Genomic DNA, 24,415 nt, shown 5'->3' with positions numbered 1-24,415 from the left:
TCACCTTTTTCATTCATAATTGCATGTATTTGTGCCTTTTCTTTCCTTTTCTTTGATAAGGTTGGCTAAAGGTTTATCAATTTTATTTATTCTTTCAAAAACCAACTCTTTGATTCATTGATTTTTTTGTATTGTTCTCTTAGTCTCCATTGCATTGATTTCCGCCCTGATGTTTATAATTTCCTCTCTGTATGAGCTTTGGATTCATTATACTCTTCTTTTTCTAGGAGCTTGAGGTTCTGCATTAGGTTATTTATCTGAGTTTTCTCTGTTTTCCTAATATGGGCATTCACTGCTATGAATTTCTCACGTAGAACTGCTTTCATTGTGTCCCATAGATTCCTGTATGTTGTACTGGCATTTTCATTTACTTGTAGAAACTGTTTAATTTCTTTAATTTCTTCTGTGACCCATTGGTTGTTAAACAGGGTGTTATTCAGTTTCCATGTGTTTGTGGGGGTTTTGCGGTTTCTTATGTTATTGATCTCCAATTTTATTGCACTATGGTCTGATAATATACAGGGAGTAACTTCAATTCTTTTACATTTACTTAGACATGTCCTATGAGCTAGCATGTGGTCTATTCTGGAAAATGACCTGTGTGCAATTGAAAAGAATGTGTATTCCAATCTTGTGGGGTGGAACACTCTATAAACATCTATTAAGTCCATTTGTTCAATAACTTGATTCAGTTCTAGAATTTCCTTGTTAACTTTTTGTCTAGATGACATTTCTATTTGTGATAGTGGGGTATTGAGGTCCCCCACTACAATTGTATTAGTGCTTATTTGGTTTTTCATGTCCATAAGTATTTGTTTTGTATAGTTGGGGGCATTCCTACTTGGTGCATATATATTTAGGATTGTCATCTCTTCCTCTTGTTCCCTTCACAAGGATGTACTGACCATCTTTGTTTCTCTTAATTAGTTTTGGTTTGAAATCTGCTTTTTTTGCAAATAAGATTGCTACCCCTGGTTTTTTCCAGATTCCTGTCACGTGGAGAAGTATTTTCCATCCTTTTACTTTCAGTCTATGAGTTTCTTTTTGAGTTAGGTGTGTTTCTTGTATACAGCATATTGTTGAATTTTGCTTCTTAATCCATTCTGCCAGTCTATTTTTTTATTGGTGAATTGAGGCCATTAACATTGATGATTATAATTGATAGATATTGATTCCTTGTCATGATGTTTTACTTTCGTTGGCTCTTTTATTTCTTATTTTTCTCCCTTTCCCTTTAGTGACTTACCTTGCCTGGTGGCTTCCGTCTGTTGAACCTCTGGAGTTGTGACCTTCATTGTCTTTTTCTAGGATATTTCTTAGAATTATTTGGAGTGCTGGTTTGGTGTTCATGAAATTTCTCAGGTGTTCTTTGTCATGGAAGTATCTAATTTCCCCATTGATTTTGAAAGAGAATTTTGCAGGATACAACAGTCTAGGTTGGAAGTTATTTTCTTTTAGGGCTTGAAATACTTCACTCCAAGCTCTCCTTGATTTGAGGGTTTGTGTTGAAAAATTTGCTGTGATTCTGATGGGCTTTCCTTTGTAGGTGATTTGTTTCTTTTGTCCATCTGCTTGTAGAATTTTGTTCTTCTGTTGCCTTTCTGGGATCTTGACTATTATGTCTAGATGCAGATTTTTTTGATCATGAATAGTTAGAGTTCTATATGCCTCACTTATCTGTATGCCCAATTCTCTACCTCTGTCTGGGAAGTTTTCCACTATTACTTCTGTGAACAGTTTTTTTATGTCAATTGTGCTTTCTCCTTTTTTTTCACAGACTCCTATGAGTCTTATGTTTTTCTTCTTTGCATAGTCTAGCAGCTGTTGGATTGATTTCTTGTGGTCCCTTACTATTTTTAAGAAATCTCTGTTTTCATGGTCTTTAAACATGATCCTGTCTTGTATGTCTGATAGTCTATCTCCAGATTCCCTTAATTTGCTGTGGATACTTTCAATGGAGTTTTTAATCTCCTGAATATCTGTTTGAATCTGTTTCATGGATTCCATTTCTTTCTTATGTTGGGCGATCATGGTTTCCGTTTCTTTCTTATGCTGGGTATTCATGGCTTCCAGCATGTTTCTGAGCTCATCTATTTTTTTTATCTGTTTCTCTTCTAGATCCTCTAATCAGTCTTTCACTCTGCTCACCATCTCTGCGGATATCTGGGAGATTATTTCTTTCTTTGAATTTTTCTAGCCCCTCATTCATCTGTTTTGTTACTTCCTGTGCTATCAGTTCAGGGTGTCCAGGTGGTTGGTTATTGGACTTTTCCACCTCATTTCCCCCAGAGTTTACCCTTGGTGGAGTGGAAGTCTGAGTTTGTGCCTTGCTTAAATGCCTTCTCATTTTTGTTTTTGGTACTGCCTTGTTTTAACTCCTGGGTTGATACTTTGAAATTGCTTATTGTAAGTATCTTTGTTGCTTGTAATTAGAACCCTTATAGAATGACTGTTTCTTAGAGATGTCTTCCAGATATAGCTGGTCTTTAAGTTTTGAGTCTCTAATGTCTCTAAGGCTATCTCATTTTCCTTATACCAGGGAAGATCACTGACTAGATCAATAACAACACGTTAGCCCAAGTGATACAGTCGGCAACACTATTGCATCAAGAACAACTTAGAAAATGACATTTTGTGGTAATTAATCTATCACCTTTAGCTCTGTGAATTAAATCAAGATCGAGGACCAACCCAACATGTAGTGAATAAACTCTTCAATATAACAACTTTACCCTTTGTGATGGGGAGTTACAAGGAGTTGGGGAGGGAGGGATAGATAGGTAGAAGGATAGGCGAAGGTAGCAGTGAGGCCAGAGGACATAGGCAAGAAGGAAAAAGAGAATAATAGAAAAATAAAGAAGAACTCCAAATGAGGGCCAGAAGAGGGACAAAAAGGGAGATGAACAATGTGAGAGAGCAGGAGAGTGAATGTAAGAAACAGAGAAAGGAAGGAGAAAAGACAGAATAAGAAAAGAAAATTTTAAAAAGGAGAGAAAAACAAATATTTGCAAAGAGTAGGAAAAAAATTAAAGAGGAGAAAAAGAAAAGAGAAAAAACAAACCAATAATACTAATTTCATAAATAAAAAATAAAAATGAAAATGAGGGGCCCCTTTCAGGGTATGTCTCTGTTGTCACAATAGACAATGTGGGTAGCAGTGTGCAGATATGTCAATGAGTCTCATCAAGGCAGTTGCAGACCTGTGAGATTCAGGGAGATTTCTGGCTGCAAGTCCAAAGTTGAGCTCCCTGTCCTCTTGTAGGGTTGAACTCTGCAGGCTTGTACTGCAGGTTCCAGTTTCCCTTCCCCTGAAGATAGTCCTGGTTCTGATGGGAGGCGATGATCCCTCCAACTTACCCAGTACAGTGGTCTAGTGGTCCAGTGTCCTCTGCGTCTTTGTAGTGTGGAGCCAGATGGCAATACAGCCAAGAGCCTTGAGGGTGGGGGGGTCTAGTGGATTGCTGCTGGGGCATGGGCTGGATCAGCATGTTCCGCGTGGCTGGGGACCTTGCTATGGCCTCTGCAGACTTGCCTGATTGAAACGGGCTGGAAAAGTGGCATTTTCATTGTATCATATTCAGTGCACATCATTCTTTCCTGAGGGCCACTGGGATCAGGGATGGGGATCAAGCCCAGGGCTTTACAGGTGCCAAGCAAGCACTCCCACACTGAGATATATCCCCAGCCTGTGACATCACTCTTGACCTTAAGCTGGATCACATGGCTGAGATAGTTTCTTGAGTCTCTACACTGTAAAACAATTTTTCCCTGTTCCACATCATACTCTTGGAAGGAAGTCACTATAGTTAGCTCATATTCACAGTTGAGGGAATGAAGATCCCTCTTCCTAAGGGTAAAGTGTCTATAAACATTTTTTTAATTCTACAAATATTTGTCTATTTCCTCTGATTTATTTGTTAAATCACATGTGAGTATAAACTCATGGGTATGTATTTTGTAATTTAGATTATAATCCAAAACTATGTTATTTATTTTATTGGTTGAGTTGTTCCATATTAGTCATTGGAAGATCATTCATTTAGTTCCCTTTGGCATTTATTTGACATACTTCCATCAGATTTTTTAAGTTTCTTAATGACATATTTTGTTGATCATCTTCTCACGTGTTTATTTTATATTTGTGTATCTTCTTTGGTGAAGTATCTACTCAGATCTTTGCCCACTTTTCATTGTTCTGGGTAGAAAATTTGATTATTATAGATATTTATCAGATATGTGATTTGCAGATATCTTCTCTCATTTTGTGGCTTATCTTTTAATTTTCTTAGTGTGTCTTATGAAGTTCAATTGTTTTAAGAACTTCTAAAATTTAACACTGAAAAACTCTGCCTTACTTTTGTGCTAGTCTAAGAATAAATTCACACTATGTTCACATCTTTTAAATATCCAAATTTTTAAAATCTATTCAGATAAAGTTAGTGTCCAATAATATCCTTAAGTCAGTTCAGTTCAAAATTCAGAGATCCAGAGAGGAACCACCATCATGGAAGGCCGTGGCCTACGTGGGAAATGCCACTGTCCCTTTTCCCATGCTGCTATTTAGAGAGGATATGAAAAGAGAAAGTTCACTTTTTCTGAGGGTCATCTACAGCTACAATTTCATCCTTCAAAAAAAAAAAAAAAAGATAAGCCAATGAACTGAAAAGAGAATAGAGGCCATACTTTTTAAAATGATTACACTAACTTTATGTAGCGGTAAACATCAATTTATTCTGCAGTAGATTTCAATTATGTTTCTAATTTGCAAATGTTGCCCTCCAGTAGATCTCAAATTAGAGGGCTCAGCACTAAGGAATAGCAAGATAATGACACTGCAATTAGAAATTCTTCTAAAATATTCAATTAGCTATTTAGGAAGGTAGTAAACAGTTCATTCTATTTATTGATAAGTGGCATATATAAAATTTGATTGAGATTGGAGTTATAACTATGCTTCTTTGACCAATCACTGTGTATTTTCAGTTTATTATCTAGTTATACCTGAATCTACCCTGGAATCGCTGAGATTTGCACAAGTTTGAGGACTGCCGTGGAAAATAACTATTTGGCTTTTCTAAAATATGTTCAAAGAGCTTGTCTAATTTTGATTGTAATGAAATTTGTTGTATGCAATAGGTCACTGAAAATAAGAAGGCCATTCTATCATTTCCCCACGATCTGGAGAAGAACCCTAAAATAGATCCTTGTTTAATTCTTTTTAATTTTGCTCCCATCCTGTTTGTAACCTTTCTAATCCCAATGAAATATGAGTCAAACAGATCAGTATTTACAGTCACAGTTTAACTCACACAAGGAGCCTTAGTGTCCACAACAGAAAATACAGAAAATGGGTGTCCTTTAGGGTTCTCATGAGGGCGAACTAAAATAATGAAGATGAAATTGGTACAGCTCCTAGGATAATGGTAGCTTTCCCTCCTCTGTATGTGGAACATCTTTCCTTTGAAATATACCTGACACAAGCTTTTATCACTCATAGAGATCCCAGTCATACACATAGTGCTCTGTTTCATTTCTTTGTTAAAAATATCCAACGTTATGCAGACAAAAGGTCCAGATGCACTGCTGCCTGCAGTGCCTATGTGCCCATCCTAGAGTTTGGGCTAACACACCTCCACTGTCCCTCTGCAACCTGCGCTGAGTATAGAACATAAGGCATTTATCCATAGTTTGAATACCTACTTGAATATTTATTTTCCTGAAGGTAGGAATCATATCCTGTACACCTCAAATCATCTAAAATCTATACATTCTGTTGTTGGAAAATATTTGGGAATGAATGAAAAGTAGGAAAGGAGGAAAGGATACAAGGAATAAAGAAGAAAGGAAAAGGATACAAGGAATAAATGAAGAAAGAAGAAAGAAGAAAGAGAATAAAAAAGAAAGCATGAAGAGAATTTGTGTTCCTTTTACAAATTCCCACCTAAGAATAAAGCAAATTTTGTTTCTTGATTAGATCAGTAGAGATTTTAAGAAATCTGCAGCACTTTAGTGTAAAGGAAGCTCTGTTTAGCTACCTCTATGAGGCATAAATGCCTTTTCATGGTTTGTCTTGTAATCACTCCTAGTGCTTATGGTGAGATTTGGACAAAACTTTGAAGACGTCAGATTTTCTTCCACTCCTCTAATAATCTCAGACTCTCCAGGTTTCTTTCCACCCCACAAATTATCTCATAAGCATCATTTACTCATGTAGCTACCTGGGACAACAGAGGCTTCAATCCACCCAAGCATGTTTATTTTGTTGAGTTTTTAACTTTAATGAAGTCTTACCAAATAAAATTTAAATTACAGAGAAAGGTTTTTAAATTTTTCCATGGGAATGAGGACTATGTCAGAAAATTCCCTCTTGACCCTGAGATTTTTCCCCATACCAGCAGTAAAGTTTAGTTGTTTCAGGTGCTGAAAGATGAGGCAGGGTCACGAATCGAGACTTTACTCTCAGAAAGGACCACTCAGGGCTTGAGGGGTGCCCCAGGATGAAGTGGGACCAAAGCTGGAGCTGCTTGGATCCACGCATCAGAAGCCAGCATTCATTAATTTTCCTACCGTGAGATTCTGAGCGCTGGAACCACTCTACCAAAAACAAATCTACAGAGCACCCAGCTTCTTGTGTGTGCCTTCTCCCTGACTCTTTTTCTGACTTCAGTTTCTTTGCAACCCATAATCTAGTTCTCAATCTCTTCTTCAGTATATGAAAGGAATCTGTTTTGGAAAAGTCCACCTAAACAGGGACGCCATTATTAAAACCTCCTGGAATGGAGTTTACTCATTGAAAAAATACTTGTTGGATATTCACCACATGGTAGGCACTGTGGAAAGTAAGCGGAGCTCAGACATATTTCCTGTTCTTACAGTGCTTGTACTTATGAAAGATCTTACAAGCCAGTGAGGATCTTTTTCCATTTATTACTTCATTACTCTCACTAAATGCATTTTCTTTTTCCAGTGTGCTATGATTTATGTGCAGCAAGAAAAAAAAGGTTTTCTTGTTCCTCCATCTTTTGCCAAGTGTGTTTTGTTTAAAGCTAGTGCAATGTCATTTCAGTTAAATTACATTTCATGCTTTCACATGCTGTAACTGTCATGTCAAAGTTATTGTACTATTATGGAAGTTAGTAAATAAAAATAAATCGCATTTTCAGAATAAAATGACATAAAACTCATTCTTATTTTATCTTTCCACTTTCCCTAAGAAAGTACAGATCTTCCAGCAAAGCTTCACATTTCATTTTTTTCTATTCAATTTTTCTTGGGGTTGGTGTCTATCTCTTTCTTCCTTACATACTGGGGTACACACCAACAATGCCCTGGCTGGAGTCCCAGGCAATCCAGGGTGGACATTTCTGCTGCACCCTTCGTGGTCCAGGGATCTACTTGCCTCTACTTCCTCTCAGACACAGTGAGTAGCCTAGGGATGCTGTACATGGTGAGGACCCCAGGAATGGAAAAGCCATGGTTAACTTAACCATCACGTGCGCATGGTATATTGGATGGCTTCTTCTAACTGAAACTCCTTCTATAACACTGCACTGTTTGCAATGTGGGAATAGAAGAATGGTAGGCTGTGTAGTAGGATGTATTTTCCCCCGGTATTGATGAAGTCACACTGACTCCAAATACAAAACACCAACTTGATCTTTCACATTAGTCTTTTCTAATCCAAGGGTAATATATATATTACAGATTACAATTCATCTATGAGTGTTTGATGTGTAAATATAAAAGAATACTGAAAACAAACCCTTACTCTGAAGGCCTATGTTGTAGTTTTTAAAAAACTAAAAATTTCGTTTACCAAGATCTTTATCAGATTGGCTACCACTGTCTAAAATAAATGCTCCCTTTGTCAATTTTTCAGTGAACTTTTCAAAACCAAGTAGAGGGATTTTCAGTGAGCTTTATTCTCTGTATAAATATAGTGCTACTTATTCACCAAAGAAAACTGCTTCTTGAAAATCAAATTATTATTGTGCCAGATTTTTTTTAGAAAAAAACTTAAGATCTATATCTTAAGATCTATAAAATGTTTAGAAAAATGATAGCAATTCCTTTCTGCAGAAGATGTGGAAGTAACAGACTCTGATCTATACAACCACAAGGAAACATAAAGCGCAGTTCGACCCTTCCTGGTCTCCTCTAACTTAAATCAATATTACAACTATAACCAAACATAATCAAATCATTTGGAGGCTTAAGACCCAGAGGGTTGCAGAAGGCACAGAAGGGGGTATAAGGGCCCTTTTGATTCCCTCAGAGTGACTGGGGAGCTGCCTCATCCTAGTGCTTCCAATAAAAACTGAAAACACTCCAAAAGGAGAGAAATGGCATGTTAAGAAGCAGATGACCTTTGAGTCTATTTACACCTCTAGGCATAAACAGTGGTCAGGCTATGAGGAGTGGGGAAGGCTATTCTTTAATGGGAGTCTTGCGTTGCTTGCACCTGCTTGAAACATGCCAAGAACCACAGGAAAGTTTTCATAATGTGGGTCTTCTGTCTTCCAGGCAAACTCTCTCACCAAACAAACAGAAAAATCTTTTATCTTTCTTTGTCTTGTTTCATTTTTTAGGAATAAAATCATCCTATCATCTTGCTGTTTTATTGTCTCCTGTAACTAGACCCCATATCAGAGTCTGTCAAAAGCACTGCATTAGTTAGCCATCAAGTCATTTTGATTAAATTCAATAAATCAGTGTACATAGTTTATGTCTTATTAAAAGTGCAACTGATTGCATACTGAAATATTCAGAGACTTCTGAATAAATCAACTAGTTATAAAATTCGATATTTTTCAGACAGGGTAAAAGTATCCTTATAAGTACAATGCAAAAATATAAAAGCTATCATCTATAGTCTTAAATGCTTACCCTTTGGAAATAAGAGCCATAGGGCTTAATAGAGAGTTCAGAGACATTTCTTCATTCATGTGAAACCAACTTATACCATCTTAAAGTGCTACATCTTTAGTTTTGAAACTCTCCCAAATGAGAGATTTTTAAAACCCCATTAATTTATCCTTATGTCTCACAAAAATAACCAAGGAATTATTACTTAACTCAAACATTTTCTCATGTAATTATTTCTAATCTTTGGAAATGAAGAGAATTTGAGCCCCTAAGAGCCATAATGAAAGTGGTGCTTATCATCTAGCCACCTATTTTTGTGGTGGTCAGCTCTTTTCCATAAAGCCTTCCACCTTTTCCATCAGAAAGACTCTAAGGTCACACATAACCTGAGTAATCTCATTCCAACAGCATCTCCTAAGGCTTCATTTTGTTTGACTTACTGGGGAACTGAATCCAAATTCCCATCCCTCTTTCCCAGGCATCCCCTCACCACTTTTCAATGGATTCTCTGATTGTTACTTATTTCTTTTTGCTTCCTCTGTCCTCTGTCCCTATGAACTCAGGAATTCATTTCTCCATCTTTGTTTTCCTTGGCGATAGATAACATCACTGCCTAAGATGTCATCAAACAATTGACATTAACTCTTGGATTGAAACCTTGAGCTTTAACTTCTCTCCTAAGCTTCACATATACCTCTTGCTGCCCATTGCTATTCAATGTAGTCCTCAAAACATTAGAAAGAACAAGCTCACAAGAGAAAGAAATAAAAAATGTATGTACAGGAAAGGACAGAGTTAAAGTCTCATTATTTGCAGATGACATGATCCTTAACTTAGAAAACCCAGAAAATTTCACCAAAAGACTCCTAAAATTGATAATCAAATTCAGCAGTGTAGCAGCATACAAAATAAACACACAAAAAATCAAGCAAATTCCTATACATCAATAATGAACTCACTGAGAAATAAATTAGAAAAGCAATACCATTCACAATAGCATCAAGAAAAATAAACGCTTAGAAATTAACCTAGAAAAGAAAGTGAAAGATCTCTACAATGAATATTACACCACTCTGGAAAAGGATATTGAGGAGGCACCAGAAAATGGAATGATATTTCATGTTCCCAGATAGGCAGAAACAATATAATAAAAATGGCAATACTTCCAAAACTGATATATACATGAGACACAATTTCAATCAAAATATCACACAGCTCTAGAGAAAACTATGCTAAAATTTATATGGAATCAGAAGACACTCAGAATGATAAAAGCAATCCCAGGTAACAGAAGAAATGCAGGAGGCATCACAATCTAGATTTGTAGTTATAGTAAAAAGATACTATGATAAAAGTAGCATGGTACTGACACAAACACAGGCATATGGATTGATGGAACACAATAAAAGAAGCAGAAAGAACTCCAAGCACATTCAGCCACTTGTTCTTTGACAAAGAGGAAAAATTATACACTGAGTAAAGATAGCCTCTTTAATAAATACTGTTGGGAAAATTGGATATCCACATGCAGAAGATTGAGTTTAGACCAAGGTATGCCATTATATACTAAAGCAAAATCAAAATGAATCAAAGATCTAAATGTTAAAAGAGAAACAATCTGCTGGAAGATAAAATCAGTACAACTCTTGAAGATATAGGTGTAGACAAAGACTTTCTGATGAGAACTCCAATGGTACAAGAAATAATACTGAGAATCAATAATTGAGATCATATCAAATTTTAAAGTTTCTGCATAACAAAGGAAACAACCAAGAGAGTGAAGAGATAGCCTATGGAATGGGAAAAAATTTTGGCAGCTGTTCCTTGTACAGAGGACTAACATCTAGAATATATAAAGAACTCAGAGAAATTAGACTCCCCCAAATAAAGCACCCAATCAAAAGATAGCTAACCAAAATGAATACTTTTTAGAAGAAATATAAATTGCCAATAAATACATTAAAAAATGTTCAACACTGCTGGCCATTAGAGAAGTGCAAATTAAAACAACACTGAGATACTATCTTACTCCAGAAAGAATGGTCATCATCAAGAAATCAAATAACAGAGGCTTCTGGGCCACCATAGCACTGCTCCCAGCACAGAGGAGGAGGCTTCCTGGTCGATGTGCCACAGCTCCCAGAACAGAGGAGGAGGCCTCCAGACTGGCATACCACCGCTCCCAGCATAGAGGAGGAGGCTTCCAGGCAGCCATACCACCACTCCAAGCAGAGAGGAGGAGACCCACACGGGTGCCAGAAGCATACCTCCCCTACCCCCCCCACACACACACCTCCCAAAAAAAATGATAAGACACATAAACAAGCCCCAAAACTAGACTCCCAATCACCTACAGCAACCCAAAAGGGAAAAGAGATAGAACACTCTGATACTCAACCACCTGAAGTGGCAACAAAAGAGCACCTGGAAAAAATGAAATCAGAAATAATTTCTCAGATAACAACAGAGACTGGGCTCATAGTGCAAGACATGATTAATAAATCTAGAGAAGAGCTCAGGAATATGATGGAATCACAACAGAGGAAACAAATGGAATCCATAAAATAGATAAAAACATTTCCAGGAGATTAAAAACTCCATTGAAATTTACACAGCAGAATGAGCCAATGTGAGGACAGAATTTCAGATATAGAAGATAAGATTGCAATTAGTGACCAGGAAAAGGAAAATTGCTTTAAAATTGTAAGGGACCATGAGAAATCAATCCAGCAGCTACTAGATGATGCAACGAAGAACAACATAAGACGGATCAGAGTCAGTGACAAAACAGGAGTGAGTGTAGACAACATAAAAAAACTGTTCACAGAAGTGATGGCAGAAAACTTCCCAAGCAGGGGAAAAGAACTTGACATACAGATAAGTGAGGCATATAGGACTCCAAATAGCCTTGATCAAAAAAAAATCTACACATAGGCATATAATTGTTAAGATTCCAGAAACACAACAGAAAAACAAAGTTCTACAAGCAGTTAGAGAAAAGAAACAAATCACATACAAAGAAAAGTCCATCAGAATCACAGCAGACTTCTCAATGCAAACCCTCAAGGCAAGAAGAGTTTGGAGTGACATATTCCAAGCACTAAAGGAAAACAGCCTCCAACCCAGATTGATGTACCCTGCAAAACTATCCTTCAAAATTGATGGAGAAATATGATACTTTCATGACAAAAAGCACCTTAGGAATTTCATGAATATGAAACCAGGACTCCAAACAATTTTAGACAATATACTAGGAAAAGACAACAAGGATCACAACCCCAGGAAGCCCAGCAGAATGAATCTGTCGGGCACAACAAGAAATTAAACACAAAGGGGAAAAATCCAACAAAAAGAAAAAGTTATGACAAGAATAAGTCAATATGTCTCAGTTATAACCATCAATGTTAATGGTCTCAATTCACCAATCAAAAGAAATAGACTGGCAGAATGGGTCAAGAAGCAAAATCCAACAATATGCTGCATACAAGAAACACACTTAATTCAAAAAGAAACTCATAGACTGAAAGGGAAAGAGTGGAAAACAATACTTCATGTGATAGGAACCAAAAAAAAGCAGGAGTACCTATCCTCTTTGCAGATCAAGTGGATTTCAAACCAACACTGCTTGAGAAAGACAAAGAAGGACACTACATCCTTGTAAAGTGAACAATCCAAGAGGAAGAGATGACAATCATAAATATCTATACATCAAACACTAGTGTGCCCAACTATATAAAAGAAATACTAACAGACATGAAAAATCATATATGCACTAACACAATAGTAGTGGGGGACCTCAATTCCTCATTCTCACAAATAGATAGATCAACTAGACAAAAAATAAGCAACAAAATACTAGAACTCAATAAAACTCTGGGTTTTTTTTAAATATTGCACATGACTTAGAATTTCACTTTATTGCAATGCATGTATTAATTCTGTCTTTTTTTCTTTTTTGGGGTACTGGAGATCAAACTGGGGACCTTGTGCTTGTGAGGCAGGTGGCAGAAGCACTGAACTAAATCCCCAGCAGTCAATTAAACTCTTGAACAAATGGACTTAACAGATGTTAACAGAGTTTTCCACACCACAAAATCAGAATACACAATCTTTTCAGCTGCACATGGGTCGTTCTCCAAAATAGACCACATACTTGCTCATAGAACATATTTCAGTAAGTGCAAAGGAATTGAAGTTATCCCCTGTACATTATCAGACCATAGTGCAATGAAATTGGAGATCAATAGCAAAAGAAACCTAAAAATTTCATTAAAACATAGAAATTCAACAACACATTCTCAATAACCAGTGGGTCACAGGGGAAATTAAAGAAAAAAATCAGACAATTCCTTCAATTAAATGACAATGACAACACAACATACCATAATCTATGGGACACAATGAAAGCAGTCTTACGAGAGAAATTTATAGCAGTCAATACTCATGAGGAAAACAGATTGAGCCCAATTAAACAACCTGATGCTGAACCTCAAGCTTCTAGAAAAAGAAGAGCAGGACAAACCCAAAGCTCACACAATGGAGAAAATTATAAAGATCAGAGCAGAAATCAATGCAATGAAGACCAAGAGAATGATACAAAAAATCAATGAAGCCAAGAGTTGGCTCTTCAAAAGAATCAACAAAATTGACAAACCCTTAGCCAACCTTATCAGAAAAAGGAAAGAAAAGGCCCACATCCACGCAATTAGGAATGAAAAGGGTGAAATTAGAACAGACCCAGCAGAAATCCAGAGGATCATCAATACTTACTTCCAGAACCTATACGCCAATAAGATGGAAAACACAGAAAAAATGGACAGATTGCTAGATATGTAGGAATTACCAAAGTTGAATGAAGAAGACTTAAAAATTTTAAACAATCCAGTGTCAATCAATGAAACTGAAAATGTAATTAAAACCTTACCAACTAAGAAAAGCCTGGGTCCTCATGGCTTCACCACTGAATTCTACAAGACATTTAGAGAGGAACTACTGCCACTACTGTTTAAACTCTTCAATGAAATCAAAAGGGAAGCAATACTCCCAAATTCATTCCTGAAAGCAAGTATCACCTTGATCCCCAAAGCAGAAAAAGACCCAACTGAAAAAGAGAAATATAAGCCAATCTCACTGATGAACATAGATGCAAAAATCCTTAAGATACTGGAAAATAGAATGCAGATCATCAAGAAGATCATACGCACTGCCCAAGTGGTATTCATCCCAGGGATGCAGGATGGTTCAATATATGCAAGTCAATCAACATAATACACTATATCAATAGAGCCAAGGACAAAAACCATATGATTATCTCCATAGATGCAGAAAAAGCATTTGACAAAATCCAACATGCATTTATGATAAAAACCCTACAAAAAATTGGAATAGACAGTCTCTACCTCAATCTGATAAAAGCCATCTATGAAAAACCAACAGCCAATATCATACTAAATGGTCAAAAACTGAAATCCTTCACACTAAAATCAGGAGCAAGACAAGGATGTCCACTATCACCACTCCTGTTCAATATAGTCTTGGAAACATTAGCCACAGCAATTAGACAAGAGAAAGAAATAAAAGGAATAAAGATAGGAAATGAAGAAGTCAAATTGTCATTATTTGCAGATGACATGATACTCTATATAGAAGACCCCAAGAACTCCACCAAAAGTCTTCTAGACTTAATAACCAAATTCAGTCAAGTAGCTGGTTATAAAGTCAACACACAAAAATCAATAACTTTCCTCTACATGAATGACAGACTCACTGAGAGAGAAATAGGGCAAACAATTCCTTTCACAATAGCATCCAAAAAACTGAAATACCTAGGAATCAACCTAATGAAAGAAATCAAAGACCTCTTCTCTGAAAACAATAGCACTCTGAAAAGAGAAATTGAAGACGATATCAGAAAATGGGGGCTGGGAATTTAGCTCAGTGGTTCTGGCGCCTGCCTCCCTAAGCGTAAGGTCCCGAGTTCAATCCCCGGTACCAAAAAAATATATATATATATGAACGAACTTAATTATGGCTGGAGATTTAGCTCAGTGGTTTCGCCGCCTGCTGCGCAAGTGCAAGGACCTGAGTTCGATCCCCGGTACCAACAGTCCGAAGAGACAACTCATAATGCGGGAAAAAATTTTCACCTCCTATTCCTCAGACAAAGATCAACTATTTAGAATCTGTAAAGAATATAAAAAAAAATCAGACCTCCAAAATTTAAAGACCCAATCCAAAAATGAGCATCTGAAATGAACAGACATTTCTTAGACAAAGAAGTACAAATAGCAAATAAACAGATGAAAAATGTCCAACATCATTGGTCTTTTGAGACATGCAAGTGAGATTCCACCTCAGCTCAGAAAGAATGGCTGCTATCATAAATGAAATCAACCAATAACAATGCTGGCAGGGCTGTGGGGAAAGAGGAATCCTGCTCCACTGCTGCTGGGAGTGTAGACTGGTGCGACCACTGTGAAAATCAGTATGGAGACACCTGAGAGAACTAGGACTGGAAGTCCCATTTGCCCCAGCTATTCCCCTGCTGGGTAGCTTCCCCAAAGAATTAAAAGAATCATTCCACAGTGATATATGTGCACCCATGTTAATAGCAGCACAATTCGTAATAGTCAAAACTTGGAAGCAGCCCAATTGCCCATCAACTGGAGACTGGATAAAGAAAATGTGGTTTCTTTATAAAATGGAGTACTACTCAGCCATAAAAAATGAGAAAATAGAGACATTTATAGTGAAGTGGATGCATATTGAGGTGATACTCTTAAGTGAAATAAATAGGTACCACATGTGTAAATACTGAATATTTTCTCTAGTGTGAGAAACTGAAAGTGTTAATAAGGACTAAAATGTATAATAGATAATTTGAAATAGGAAGAAAAGGGGCAAACGGGAAGGGGAAGTAAGAGGGGTAGGGGAAAAGAAAGAAGGGAATGGAATTAATATGAAAAAATGGAAAAATGGAAACAAAGTCTTTGTAAATAGGGAGGGATAGAAGGGTTTAAGAGAGGGCAGGGAAAGAAGAAAAAATAAGAACCAAGAGAGATTATGTAAAGGTGTAAATTTCCAATGATGAATGTCATTATATTGTATACCTAAAATGTACCAATAAAATAAAATTTTAAAAAAATAAAAATATTGCTAAAGGCAAAAAAAAAAGAAATCAAATAACCAATGCTGGCGAGGATGTGTGGGAAAATGAACCCTTCCACACTGTGTCATTATATTACAGGGATACATGCATATTTATAGTTATTTATAATAGATGAATCTTGGAAATGGCCTACGTGTCCATCAACAGTTGAATGGATAAAGAAAATGTGGTATTTATATACAATAGCGTACTACTTTGCCATAAAGAAAGATAAACTTGAAGCATTTGTAGGTAAATGGATGGACCTTGAGATTATATTAAATAAAATAAATCAGACACACAAGTTTAAATATCATATGGTTTCTCTAATATGAGAAATATATAAATATTTTTAAAATAATTTAATGCATTTCTTTCTCCTTTCTTCTTCATCAACACCAGCTGATGTACCATTGATTCCATCCTAGACACTCAAGCAAAATCAGAAGTGTTGACTGAAAAAGATTTAGGAACTAGTAATGCTGGGAGAATCTACCCTCTGGATACAATGGGACATCAAAGTTTGGGGAGTGGAGGATGGGAAGATCATGTGAGATCAGCCAGAAGAGGTGAGTAAAAACGTTGTCCAGCAGTTCAGCACCATTGTCTGGAGGTAAGCAAACATGGGCTTGATGAAGTTTGTCATCAAAATCTAAATCAATTCAATTCAATACACAAAGCTTACAGACATAAACATGACAATATTTGAAGGTAATAGGGCTGAAAACATTGTCATTCAATGCTGGTCAAACAGGACATAAAGACAAATTAATTGAGATCTGAACCGGATGGTGCTGAGGACAGAAACCAGGCTTCTAAAGGAGGGATCAGCACATTCATAGAAGGAAAGGGTTCCATCCAAACAAAAAAGACTTGAACCATTGCAAGAGAAAGTACTATTCCATCTCCATAGCACCAGATCCATTGTTGGGTGGAGCCAAGCCTAAGGAAATAGGCTTCCCCTGTCCAGAGTCCAGCAAGGCTAGAGAGGTCAGGAGCTGACCAGCATGCTGGAGCCCCACCAAAGAAAGATTTTCCCAAAAAGGCACAGTGAGTTAGATCAGGGATTCTGTGATCATCCTTTAACATAGATCTTTCCTATGCAGGCACTCTGGAAGAAACCTATGTGAAATAAATTTATAATAAGATTCATGTAAATATAGATGTAGTAACTTTTCAAATAATAAGTGTCCTGAGTCTCTCTTGCAGAAAGGGCAGTAGTCTCTAGCACTGCAAAATAGTCTTACAGGAAAAGAAGGAGGAAAAATTGATGTCTTTCATCATATAAAGAGAACTACAGAAAATTGGGAGAGGATACATAGCAGTGCTATAATTTGGTCAAATGGAACCTACTTGTTTAGAACACTTGTTTAAAAACTGCTCTTAAGAAAAAAAGAAATTTCCCAACCATGTATCTACCTATACAGTTGTATCCTGTGTTAAAGTATCAAATAATCTGAGGGCTCATCCAGTTCTTATAAAATCAAGCCAGTCAAACACCATTATTTTTTCAGGATCCCACAGGGATATATCCAGGAGGAATATTCCCTTCACTGAAAATAAAATGTTCACCCCGGTATGTATAATTAGGTTTTCCAGAGCACCTAACAGATAGTGACAATAACCACACTGTGAAAGTGAAATTAAAAGTCCAATCATTTTCCAGCAAGGAAGAAATGTATCTGGCCAATCAAGAGAGTACATTTGTTCCTACAAGTTCCACATTTTCTAACAACCTCATTTTATCTCCTAAGGGAAAATTCCCTAAAATGCTAGCTTTTGGGACACTGATGGGGTGATGTAAGCCAAGGATGGGTGAAGCTGCTGGTAGGGAAAGACCAGGGGTGGGCAAGACACCTTCTTGATTGATTCCCCATCCTGAGAAACAACGATGAATCTGTGATGACTCATGTCCCTCCTACCGGAGGTGCCTGGCAGGATCGGCTCCAGGTAGATCACAGCAACCTCCAACCCATGGGTTTTGTACCTTATATATCACTTAATCTCTCAAGGACTTTCTTTCCTTTTGTATTTTTCACTATGAAGGTATATTTTTTGATTGGTTCACTGCAATGAACAAAGATACAGGTGGCACTAGAGAGGACACTGAAGACTGAGGGACATGCCCCACTACTGCTGGTCCCCTCAGCTTCCCTAATGTACAGTGGTCACAAAGAGCCCTTATGGGAAAGAGAATGAAGAAGGATGATTTACTGAGGGAGGTAAAATAATTTCAGACATGGATTTATAACAGAAGAACATCTGCTTCACAGATTCTCAACATGGTACAGTACATAAGACCAGGAAGCTTGGTAGCCTTGAAAGTAAGGACACCAGCTCTGAGTTTGATAAAGAAGACAATGACACTAAGCTGTAGCTTAGGTATTATGTTTTCAAGAAATCTGGAATGTAGAGAAAAAAGCTAATCTGTTCGATAAAAGAAACATTTATGTGTTTATTTGTTACCCAAAACATGGTTTTGTGCTCACTAATTTCATGTAAATGTTGCATATGGGCTTTTCTTCTATATGTGACTTAGGATCTCAAGCTTTCTGGGAGAGAGGAAGCTATTTCTGATTATGAGGAATATATGCCAACTGTCCAGCTAGGGACATTGAAAGAACACAATAAACATTTGCTCATTTATTGATGATATTGTTCAATATCCTAGAAATGAAAGACTTAGATACACTAATGTACATATGAAAGACTTGGATTTCAACTTCTCATAAGGATTTCTGGATCTGAGAAAGCCTATTATTTTCAAAAGCACATTCAATTCTAATATTTATATTGACATATATAAATTATTTTTACCTTGAAAAGTTATAGGAATGAATAATATGAATTCTTAATAGAGTTGTATATAACATTCATTTTCACAAATTTATAATACAGCATAGGTCCTTCTCCTTTAACCTTGAATAGGTGCTCATTTCCTCAATAGTTCACCCCAGAGAAATCAATTAGCAAATCCCACTTTCTAAAATTAAGTTTTAGTTTCCATCTCTTTAAACATGATGAATAATGAAGACTTCAATTTTCAAATTTGTTGATTTTTGAATAGAATGAGATTCAGAGCAGATCCAAATTTTCACATAATTAATTTTTAAACAGATCATTTCTACAAATAATTCTTTTGGAAAATATGCACCAAAATTATATGGAAGTAATATCAACTCTGTTGTGTACACTGTTTTGTACTCATAGCTAAGCAGGATTCTTTTCAAAACAAAAATCTTAAAACAAGTTCTTTATGTGATTGTAGAATCAAATATAAAATCCACTAAGCACTCTGCGTGATTGCTTTAGGATTGGGTCATAGATCATGGTATCACTTCAGAGCATAGGATGCTTCCAACCAGAGTTCCTACTAAGAAAATTGAATCAGAAAAGAAATTTGTCCTAGTATGAATAATAGGGTATCGCTTGTAATATTATATTTATCTTAAGATATTATCTTTGGTTGTTGGTTTGTAACAATAGAGCTAAAAAGTATTTGAACCAGAATTTAAGTAAAGTAACAATGAATTAAATTGAACAAATTGGCAATATGAGCTATCCCTTTGCTTATTCCATACCACATTTGTATGGTATTTTCAGCTTATTAAAGAAAGTAATTAGAATATTATTTTCCTCAATACATAAAACTATGAAATAATAGTTAACATTTTAAAGGGTATACATCTAATTTTCTAAATGCTACTGGGGATTATCTCTTCCAATATTGTTTGGAAAAAGTAACGTCCTTTCACAACACAGTACATGAAAAGGTGAGAGAGGATGGGAAGTTAGAAGAGAGGGATCAGGAGCGGAGCTTCTGCCCTGGATTGCTGAAGGGTCAGTGTCCTTTAGAGCTGAAAGCTCCGTGTTCTTCTTTGATGCATTCTCTTCCACAACCTTTTTGGAATCACTCACATCTAAATCTGTCCTCCTTGGGAGCCCTTCCAGCTATAAAATACTACCCCCTTTCTGATTCTTCCTTCCCTTAAGGCACTGCTATGGATTCCCAATGTTTTAATAAATGACTTGATGACTTGACCTATTTCCATGAAGTACATGAATTAGTTTCTTGGTTCATCAGTGGTGATATATATGTATATATATGTATATATATAGTTTATATAGGTAATATATAGTATATATTATATATAGTACATATAGTATAGCTTTTATACAACTATTTCTCAGATCAATATATATTCTTATATATATGATTCCAGGTACAATAGAGAAACTCCTACATATGGAATTTCTCATATTTTAAATATAAACTTATATATATATACACATATATATATACACATATATACATATATATATGTGTATATATATGATTCCAGGTGTTATGGAGATGAGGTTGTCTGCCTGGAGTATATGCTGATGGAGTTTCAGGTGAGTAATAGGTTCTCTTTTTATGTTCTTTATCCATCCCCAAGTAGATGATGGCCTATTTTATTTACATTCAGCATCAACCTTTAATGTCACCCTGTTGTGATCCTGGAATATGAATGTCCCTCAGTACAACGGCTGTTTGTTTGTTTGTTTGTTTTTCCCACTTGCTAATGATTCCTTAAGAAGATTTCATGTTCATGGTTCATTAGTTCTTTAAGTAACAGTGGTCTAGAGAACAGAATACTGATTTTGCTGCATGAAAACCTGAATTATCCTTATTATTAGTTATGTAACCTGAGTGAATTATTAAAATCCTTATGAACTGCAGAATTTCCTATTGTACTACTGTAAAATTCTGAAAATAATATCCACCTCATAGGTCGTGTGTCATAGCAGCTGTGAGATGGAAGGCCATTAAGATAATCACTTCAGTTTAAGGAACACATGCCATTAAATTATAGTCACCACCTATAATGCTCAGAAGGAATGTAGGCCCTAAGTACTAAAGTGGCAACATAAGGGACCAATAGATGCCATACTTGATATCAGATATTATTTATTGTTTAACTCTCAAAGGATCATCTCAGGTATCATCTCTGTCCTGCATGGAGCCACAGCTGATTACACCTAACCAGTCTGCTCTCTTACTACAGTAGAGAAGGAAGATCTATAAGTTTACTTACTCAATGAGAAAAACTATTTATATAAAAATATCAATAAGTGGATACATAACTCTCTCATAATCTTTTTCATCCTTTCAAAGCAAATAGTTTAGGATAAAGCTGCACCAAAGGCACCCAGCAAAACTTAAAATGAAAAAAAAAATTCTAATGCTTTAATCTGTAGCTTTCTTGGCAGAAGGTAACATCTGACCCAGTTTTTTTTTCTTTCCACAATCAATGGGACTATTTGATTTGAAAGAAGGATTCAAGTGCAGTCAAATATAAATGCTAGAAAAGCAAAGGGGGATATTTCAAATTAAAGAAGAATGGAGTGGAAATTTTGAGGAAATATAGATCAAAGTGATACAGTTGAGGATAGAAGGGACAAAAGAAATAGCAGATAAAAGCAGAAAGACCAAAAAGACAGGCCAAAGAACAGTTAGAAAGAAGGAAGTAAGGAAAATATGTTTTCACTTACCCTACTCCGGAAGTGTATTTTAGAAGGTACGTGATGTCACTTCCATGTCAGTATAGCAAAGATATTTCATAAAACATAATTGTGTTCCTTCATCCCATCAGGATCAGATTATTCCCCTCTACAGATTTTACTCTTATGTGTATATAGGGGTGTGTGTGTGTGTGTGTGTGTGTGTGTGTGTGTGTGTATTTAGTATAAGTTTCACAGAGAAACGCTGAAATGATTTAGCATTTTTTTAAACCATGGCCTACGACAGGCTCTCTTACCAACATTCCCAAAATAAAGATTAATCTAATCTTACTTTCTCATTGTAAGAATCTAATCTTACTTTTTCATTCTCTTACATTTTTTCATGTCCCATGAAGCTATTTACTACTGAATTTAAATACAGTCTTTCAAATACATGTATCATATAAAGGGGAAGCAGTACCAAATTGGATCTCACACTTTTAAGAATCATAAATCTTTACTTCTTTTAATGAATACCTGAACAATGATGACATCCCTGATGCAGCAGCAATGTCTCTTTAAAACACTGCTTTCCTTCACAAGTTTGTTAATCTGATCATAACACTTGTGGATCTCATTAAAGATATAATAAGAATTTCAGTTACTTTTATTTTTATTTTTTCCATTTGACTAGCCTAATAAACTCAAATCCGGACATTTGCTTGAGTTATAAGATTTTGTTTAGAAAAATATAGACATCTGTTTCCTTTGCTTAAAAGACTATCACCCTGTGAAATTGTATCCTCTAAGTGAGTCCTCATAGCAAAATGCCTTCTAGATTCACAGCATATGCTCAATCTGAGACTCTCCCAGTCCTCAGTCTGTCTTCCAGATTGAGATCCAACAGAAAACACAATTCCCTAGTTCATCTCGCAGTCAGCACTAGCCTCAATTTGTAAGAGGTTTTGGTTCACCTTCCAGGAGTGAGATCCACCATAGCACATGGTGTGAATTATGTAATGAGTCTATAAACTTTATAAAACATGTGATCATGAAGCAGTACAAATGCTCACACCAGGTCAAGGCTGAACAAACTAATTTATATTCATTAGTGGAATACTATGCAGTCAGTACAGTCTATGCTCAAAAGTATTTTAAAATATGCAATAATAACTGAAAAAAAGATTCAAAATTGTATGTACACTATAATTCTATACCTGTGCAATAGGAAATGTTTATATTGTATATACACAATTTTATAATTGTGTCATGAAAAAAATAAAATTAAGCATGAATTTTTATTTATTTATAGATAAACTATGAATGAGTAGGTTATGCTATTTTAATAAGTATGCATTTGTTTTAAATTATTTAAAAAGAGGTCAAGGGAGGTAATGGGGGGATGAAAATTAGCAGTGTATTTTCAATGAATCTGCAAAAATGAAATAATCCAGCTCTTCATCCAATAGCAAAAAGAGTGAAAAAAGATGAGCAGAAAAAAAGTAGACTTTGTTTTTGTTATTGCTCCTAAATTCTAAATTCGTTTTTTTTTTTTTTTTACATTTCTGTTCAAATGAGAGAGGACCAAGGCAAGGAAAGCATAGTAGTGATAAAAACCCTAAAAGATTTGGATTCCCTACATTTTCTGATTATCTGGAGCAAATAAAGCACCAGCCAAGACTTATGGCCAAAGAGGCAGTGGGCACTATACTCTACTTTCACACCCTCCAGGTTGTGGACTTAAACCCGGCAGTAGGACATTGCTGGATTCAAGTCAGAAGTCAACTCACCTGAATCTCCTCCCTCACTTTAGCACACAGCAGGAAGTCTGACTGTTTCCACCCTCTCTCAGATTTTCCACTCAATCCAGTTTAGATACTGAACAGTCTCCTGGTGAAAGAGGAACAAGCAAAGAAAATCACAGTTGAATTTAGGTAAATAATTACAAAGCACAACAATTATTTTGACTGTCTTTAGTGCTTTCTTCTTGTTGTTTTAAAACACCTGTGAACTCCAGAAGGAATGTACTGAGTGGTACAGTGATGTGTGTATAATATTAACATTCTGTTGGCTTACCCCATCATTCACTCATTCAGTATGAATTCTTCCAGAGGAAGCCTATCTCTGAAACTGAGGTACAACAATAATAAAAGAGGGTGTTCCCACACACCTGTGATTTATAATCTTGACTAAGAAACAGACCAAAAATAGAAAAAAATAATAAAGTAGATAACCAGCTAGCAGGAGGTATTGATAAGGCTGGGAAGGTAACACAGTAGAATAACATGAGCAGGAGGTCTACTTCAGCAAATTAGAGAAGGACTCTGAAGAGGAAACATCCAAATGAAGTTACAACCAGCAAATAACTAAGGACGGGATGCTGCCTTTAGAGGAAAATCTCACACAAAACCAGGACCGCTTGCGGAACATGACAAGCTCATTGAAAAGAGACAAATTTGGGGGTGGGGGATCTGTTTGAGATAGGGAGATCATGAAGTCATTTGGCTGTCCCATCTTAGCTCTGGAGGAGCCAGGCACACTCATCTGTACTTACAGCCCCAGCTACTTAGGAAGCTGAGGCAGGAAGATTTCAACCAGGAATTCAAGATCAGCCCAGGCAAAATTCCATCTTTTAAAAAAAAAAGCTCTGAGTGGAAAGGAACAGAAAATAAAGTAGAAATAAGGGATATAGTCAGGGTAGAATCTACTCATATTGGAGAAACTGAGAAGTCAAGCTTTAAAAATAGTTTAAAATTAATAATTAATATTTACTTTTCATCAGCAAATGAAAAACCTCCTTAGAGAAAAGCACATTAAAACTGTCCCTCAAAATTTTTCTCACAAATTGTGATTCATTAAATATATGTTCACACAAAACCATACACAAAATAGAAACACACTCAGAAAGACTGTAAATAT

The 24,415-nt window shown here is 36.1% G+C and overlaps 1 long non-coding RNA gene across 1 annotated transcript in view; it reads right to left on the bottom strand.

Moving 5' to 3' along the window:
* Nucleotides 1–435: 435 nt before the first annotated feature.
* Nucleotides 436–24,415, bottom strand: part of LOC110347943 (uncharacterized) — an 82,416-nt gene continuing 58,436 nt past the window's right edge. Inside the window, exons 4-5 of the long non-coding RNA XR_002392872.2 lie at nucleotides 23,287–23,386; nucleotides 436–3,546 (exon numbers count right to left, since the gene is read on the bottom strand). This is a non-coding gene — a long non-coding RNA (uncharacterized LOC110347943). The remainder of the gene's footprint in view (nucleotides 3,547–23,286; nucleotides 23,387–24,415) is intronic.

This window comes from Heterocephalus glaber, unplaced genomic scaffold (assembly GCF_053883595.1).
Source record: "Heterocephalus glaber isolate CG9 unplaced genomic scaffold, H.glaber_assembly_v1.0 deba00001457, whole genome shotgun sequence".
Taxonomy (NCBI): domain Eukaryota; kingdom Metazoa; phylum Chordata; class Mammalia; order Rodentia; family Bathyergidae; genus Heterocephalus; species Heterocephalus glaber.
This window is presented reverse-complemented; position numbering and strand designations above follow the sequence as displayed.